Here is a 7,436-nt window from a genome sequence, read left to right as displayed (position 1 = left end):
TTCCTATGAGCAATATGTCATCAATATATAGCACTAGGAAAATTATGGCACTCCCACTAACCTTTTTATAGACACATGGTTCATCCTCATTTTTGATGATGTCAAACCCTTTTACAACTTTCAAAATAGATGTTCCAACTCTGAGAAGCTTGCTTAAGTCCATAAATGGATTTTTGAAGCTTGCACACCTTATTAGCATTAGCATTGGATATAAAACCTTCAGGTTGTGTCATGTACACTTCTTCTCGCAAGTTTCCATTAATGAATATAGTTTTTACATCTATTTACCATATTTCATAATCATGGTATGCAACAATTGCAAGTAAAATCCTAACGAATTTAAGCATATCAACTGGTGAAAAGGTTTCTTCAAAGTCAAAACCTTGTCTTTGTTTGTAACCTTTTGCTACCAGCCTAGCTTTAAGGGTTTGCACTTTGCCATCTACATCGGTCTTTCTCTTAAAGACCCACCTGCACCCAATGAGTTTTATCCCTTCAGGTGGATCCATCAAAGTCCATACTTGTTTGGTATCCATGGCATCCATTTCAGATTTCATGGCTTCTTGCCATTTCTCAAAATCAATTTCCAACATCGCCTCCTTATAGGTTGTAGGCTCATCATTTATGGGCAATACGCCCCTTTCCAAGAGAAATCCATATTTCTTTGGAGCTTGACATATTCTACTAGACCTTTTGAGTGGTTGTGCCTCTTAAGATTGTGGTTGTACATTAGATGTCACAATCTTAGGCTCAAGTTCCAATGGAATGTCAATTTGTGGGTCTTAAACTTCTTCGGGTACAACTTTACTCCCACTAGCCCTTTCATTTAAGAACTCTTTCTCATGGAAAGTGCCATGCCTTGAGACAAACACCTTTTGCTCAATGGGATTATAGAAATAATATCCATTTGTTTCTTTAGGATATCTCACAAATTTCCATTTGTCTGATCTCGCTTCTAGCTTATTAGACATTGTACGCTTCACATAAGCAGTACATCCCCAAATCTTAGCATAAGACAAGTTTGGCCTTTTTCCAATCCATATCTCATATGGTGTCTTATCAACTAATTTGGTAGGAACTTGGTTTAGTATATGAGCAGTAGTTTCTAGGGCATATCTCCATAAAGATATAGGAAGATCCACACGACTCATCATGGATTGAATCATGTCCAATAATGTTCGATTCCTTCTCCCAAACATCCCATAATGCTTAGAGTCCTTAGAGGAGTCCATTGTGCAAGAATCTCATTCTCTTTTAGATAATCCTAAAACTCTTGGCTAAAATATTCTCCTCCTCAATCAGATCTAAGAGTGAGAATACTCTTCCCAATTTGTTTCTCAACCTTTGCTTTGTATTCTTTGAACTTGCCAAAAGATTCAGATTTATATTTCATCAAATATACGTAATCATAGTGAGAATGGTCATCTATGAAGGTGATGAAGTAGGAGTATCCTCCTCTAGCATTAGTATTCATAAAACCACATACATCCAAATGTACAAGTCCTAGTAACACCCCAGCTCGTTCACCCTTCTTGGTGAAAGGCGACTTGGTCATCTTACCAAGGAGACAACACTCACATGTTCCATAAGATTCATAATTAAATGGATCAATATAACTTTGTTTGTGTAACTTGGTTAAGTGAGTCTCATTGATGTGTTCAACCCTACAGTGCCAGATGTAGGATAGTTTTGGATCATCTTTCTTTACTTTCTTGACTTCTATATTAAGTATGGGTGTAATACTTTGCACTTTGATATGATGACTAACAAAGCTTATCGGATGCCAATTGAGGCATAAAAAGGTATTTTGGGTACCAAGGAGACAAGTGAAAAATTTTAGAATAAAATAATATTTTATTAATGAAATAGTAGTAGTTATCTGTATAAAGGAGTTAAGAGTTGGCTTTTATTTTATATGACTCGAATGGATTATAAAGTAGCTGTTTAAATGACTAAATGTGTATGGGAATCTTTTGGTATGATGGAGGTAGACTAGCAATATAATTATTGAGGAAGGATATTCACCTTAGTAGCGTGGTTGGTAGCCTTAGATAATTATTAAAGATCAACGTAGAAAGTCATTAATGGTACAAACAACTACGAGACCTGACAAATGATTACCAATTAATTGTGGAAAGGTGAAATTTGAAATCCCAGTTGCAGTTACAATTCGGAAAGGAGATGGGAGAAATCAATGAGGCTATAGGGGACATTTAGAATGGATGATGTGATTAAGTCGAGGATTGTAATTTAAGTATGGAGGGAACTACAAAATGATGCCATGACATTATAAGATAATTTGGCACAAATATGGACTAAGGGAGGCAAATTATGGAACTTAGGAAAAGGTGAAACCTTGATTTAAGAAAAATTGTGAATGTGGAGCATGGAGAAAGATGAACTATTTTCATGATCATTTGTACTGAAAGTCAACAAAATTATTTGAGTTACAAGACAAGAAAGACAATTAATTGTAAATGTTAAGGTATTTTGGAATGTCATAAATGGTGAATAATTTTGTGTGTGGTATTAAATATTGAGAATTTGTTACACAATATGGCAAGATTGTCCTAAGCTGAGACTTATTGGTAGAAGATAAGTGTTAAAGGATAAAATGAGTTTGAAAATATTGACTCGGCTTAGTGCATATGATAAGCAAAAGAGAAGATACACATGGTCATGAAAATTGTGGGATAGGCTTGGAGGAAAGCCAAATGGTTGAGCATGATCCCTATAGTAACTTTAAAGATGGAAGAACTTGTTCGTGGAAGAAATTTCCAACAGCCACAATGCTACAGCACTAACTCTTTAACACTGCAGTGTTGAAACTATCCCATGTCTAGTAGCCACGATGTTGCAGCACTGATTGTCTAGCGTCGCAGCACTGGGGACACATCATGTCTAGCATGCATGAACAAGATGGGAGTGGCACGATAATGAGCTTACAAGCTGAATTATGGCCATCGGTCATTGATCTTGTTATTTGGGAGTTTTAAATGCTTCAGAGAATGCTTACATGAATGAATTGAAAAGTTTCTTTATTGCTTTGTATATGCGCATATAATTAAAAGAGAAGTTAAAAGATTCTTGAGATGGCTACATTGAGATAAGATACCATGTGAAGTATTAAGATGAATAATATGTTGACCAAAGTCAAATCCTAAGAAATAAAAGAGACAAGAGATTAAGCCTTGTTAAAGGCCAAAGAAAAATTGAATGAAAAGTTAGATGAATGTATAAGATATTGATAAGGGATGTCAATACCAAATGATGAAAGTGTGAATGAAGGACTACAAGAGTGGTATAGTAAATGGGTTTATCCAGAATATAGTTATGATAATTTACAATTCTTGTCTTAACTCAGCTAAATGAAGAGGGTTACTAATGACACAAGGCCAATTGTGTGGCACTCTAGAAACCTATGAAGATGAATTGGGGATTGAATGGACGAGTATGTATTTATATATCTTTAAGAATAAGTGCATGTCTATAAGACGATATGCTCGGGATGTTAAAGAGCAAATAAGAGAATGAGTGTTTCAGGAATGCACAAACATCTTTGAGAGGGAATTACTAATCATGCACGACAAGTATAAAATGTGGAATTTTTGAAACTTGTTGAGGAGCCTAATGGCTAAGTCATGGGTTAAGTGATCACATGCGGTGAGACATAAGTTTAAGATAGGTATCCCCAAGGAAATACTCAAGAGGAGTTCTGCTAAGGATTTTGTGAAAGCAAGCATTAAGTTATGTGGTTATAAAAAGGAAGCCATAAGCTGAAAGTGATATTCGCATTGACATTGAAAAGTAGTTGAGGAGGACCTTGTTTCAAGTCTTGCAGTTTCAAGTACAAACTGCAGATTGGTCTAAGGAGAATGATGTCACATTAGTATGGAAGAATAGAACAAAGGAGATTGAAGATAATCTGGACAATGAAGTCCAATAATGAAAACTTCCTAATGTAGTATGGAAATTAGAATTCGAAAATGCTTAAGGCATGCACGATTCAAATGAGTCTAAGTTATAGGTGACTCATTAAAGTCAAAATGTAACAAGGATATAATACATATATATATGTTAGAGGTATGAAGAATAATTGAGAAATAAGGATGACTTTTAGAGATTGTGGTCTTGCATAATATGCAATGATCCAATAAAGATAAACCTTTGAAATATCAATGAGATTATAAAGCATATACGAATACTGGATAACAATTTAATGCAAATGACATTTAGCAAGTGAGATGTGATTAATGACATTGTGATGCAAGGATAAATAGTACAATGAAACTCAAGCATATAATTGGGAATGATATAAACGATATGAAGTTATGCATAGGCATAACAAGAATGTTGACATGCACTATGAGGATTATTATATTGAATCTTGGATAAGGATGGGGATGAATAAAGGGAGATGTAGTCCAAGGCACGCGAACACATGGATCCCTATGTGTAATGAGGAATGCTGACATTTGGAAATGAATGTACACACGTATATGTGAAATTGATGACTTGACCAACTGAGGTGAAGAATTGTTCTCAGTAATTTGAGATTTGAACTTTATGTATTTGATGAGTTGTATAGATGGCACAATGGCAAGAAGTCCCATTAGAAGTTGAACTATGATGATATAAGAAAGTTTAGGAAAAATAGTCAGACAAATGAGATTAAAGAAATGTAATCCATAACGTGGGAATAATTAAAGTATGTGGCGTAAATGCAAGATAAACCTGAAGTATGTGGGAATAATTGGAGGCATTAACCTTTCTCGACGTTGAGACTATGTATAGAAATGAATATGGCATGTTTATAATGTTGTAGGTTACATAGTAGGCATTAACCTTTCTCGACGTTGAGACTATGTATAGAAATGAATATGGCATGTTTATAATGATGTAGGTTACATAATAGCATATGGGGATAAGATGAATGAATGAATGAATGTCGAAAAGTTTGGCCAGGAGTGAAATAATAGGATGGTGATTAGATATACACAAGTAAGTATAATATGTGATCGAAATTGGCATGATTGAGATGAAGTTATGGTTCAAATTTAATGATAGTGATAGAGGCATGCTTGGTGTCTCGATATAAGAGATCATGATTGTGAAAGGTAATGTTGATCTGGTTCTAAAGGATAATATTGACATAAATGAAGTATTCAAATTGAGGTGAATAAATCAAATTTCCTTATAAAGGGGGAAAAGGAATAAGATCATAGAGTGAGATTGATAACTTAACACTGATGTGAATTCGAGGACGAATTCTATTTAAGTAGGGGAGACTATAATACTTCGCACTTTGATATCATGACTAAAAAAGCTTATCGGATGCCAATTAAGGCATAATAAGATATTTTGGGTACCAAGGAGATAAGAGGAGACAAATGAAAAATTTTAAAATAAAATAATATTAAAATATTAATATTTAACCAAATGTCGAAATCAATCATGAAGAAGGATCATATGGTTGATCCAAGTGGAAAAGAAGAAGTACGAATGAATTTTGAAAATAAATGGCGTAAGTGAGATACGCATGTTTTGTTAAGTTGAGCCAGCGCGGATAAGTAAATATTTAAATATTATGATGATTTCGCGTCAAAGTGCAATTTCGATATTTTGGTAGTACACATGTAGAGGAAGAAAGATAGATGAAAATTGAAATTTTTAAACGTGTCAGAAGGATCAAAATTTAATTATGAAAGTTGAAAGATTATGTAGTAAAATTAAATGGGAGAAGTAAATAAACAAATAATAGAATAATAATAAAAGTATATATATATATAATAAAATATATAAAAAAAAAAAAGAGAAAGACCAACATGGGAAGTCGCCCATGTGGTCAATCAAAGAGTCAAGAAATTTTTTTTATGGTGGTAGGGGCTAACCAAATTGATAAGTAAAGTGAAAAACAAAATGAATGAAAAAAATGGAAGGAGAAAAGAAAAGTCAAAGTCGATTGTGAGCGAAAAGTCGGCTATTTGAAGAAGGAAAGAGAGAAGTCAGTGTGAGAGAGAGCAAAGGGGAAAGTCGCTGGCCAAGGGAAAAAGAGAGGGTTGGAAGAGAGAGCAGAAATATGGCAGTTACCATCGCTTAAAGGAGTAAAAAGAGAGGCTTTGTGCTGCAAAATTTTGAAAGGAAAAAGACAAAGTTTTGCTGCAAATTTTGATAGGGAAATAGAAAGAGTTTTGCTGTAAATTTTAAGAGGAAAAACAAAGAGTTTTGCTACAAATTTGAGAGAGAAAACAAGGGCTGGTGCTGTTGGGTTTGTGAAGGAGTAAACAAAGGCTTAAGTTGTCGGTTTGTGAGTGAAAGGAGGGAAAAGAAAGGAAAAGAAAATACAAGAGAGAGAGAAGAAAGGTGTTGTCGACTGACGGGAAAGAAGAGAAGAAGAAAGAGAGAAATAAACGGGAAAGGGAGAAAGAAGAAAAAAAAAAGATAAAAAGATAAAAATAAAAATGAAAATAATTATTCCTTTGGGCCCCCAACAATACCTTTGGCAAAGAAGATCTAGTGGGCTGCAATATTTTACTTGGGTTAGCATCTGAGCCCAAGTGAGGTAAAAGTTAAAATCAAGCCCTTTTCTTTATGGATCCATTATGAAGTATGTTGTTTGGATTTAGTCCAATTCATTGGTTTGAATGTATAATATAATGATATAGAGCAAGTTGAATTATTTGGTATAAATGTTCTAGAATTGTTAGATAATATTTAAAATATGAAAATTAGTGTAAGTACAATATATGAAGGTAAATATCAATAGTAAGAAAATCAATAATAGATTTAGTTAGTTTTAAAATAATAATGGTAATAGTAATAATAAGTGAATGATGAGGATGAAAAATGTGAATTAGATTAAGGATTAATTGATTGAAGTGTTGTCGCACACGTCTATAATTAAATATATTGAGTTTGAATTGTTGCTAGGAAGTGCTAAGTAAAGATAGTACACTATAATGGCGTGTCGAAAGAAGTAGCGAGCGACCGGCAAGTAGAGATAGTTAGAGACACCTCCGAACAAATAGCAACTTGATATTTCATTGTTACAAGGTGAGTGAACTTGCATTAAAATGTTTTGGGAGATACACATTTATGTTTGATTGAATCCCCTAAAACGTTTTATTGGTTTTTCTTCAAAAACTTGCACGGGAACAAGCCCTTATGAAATGTTTTTATGTTATGAAATGGATAGTGTGATGAATTCATATGTCTATGTATAATGTTGATATATATATATATACTATGTCATAAATGGTACCATTGTGTGACAAATGCAACCGTGCATGTGAGGGGTGAGTGTGCACTTGCCGGTGATGATGGTGGTGAGGGAGATGGATGCTGATACTGCCCATGTGCACGATGTGGGGAGATGTACACGATGACATTGACTGTGCACGATGTGAGGGGATGCACACCGTCACGACCTGGTACTC

This window comes from Theobroma cacao, chromosome 3 (genome assembly GCF_053813885.1).
Source record: "Theobroma cacao isolate CCN51 chromosome 3, ASM5381388v1, whole genome shotgun sequence".
NCBI lineage: Eukaryota > Viridiplantae > Streptophyta > Magnoliopsida > Malvales > Malvaceae > Theobroma > Theobroma cacao.
This window is presented reverse-complemented; position numbering follows the sequence as displayed.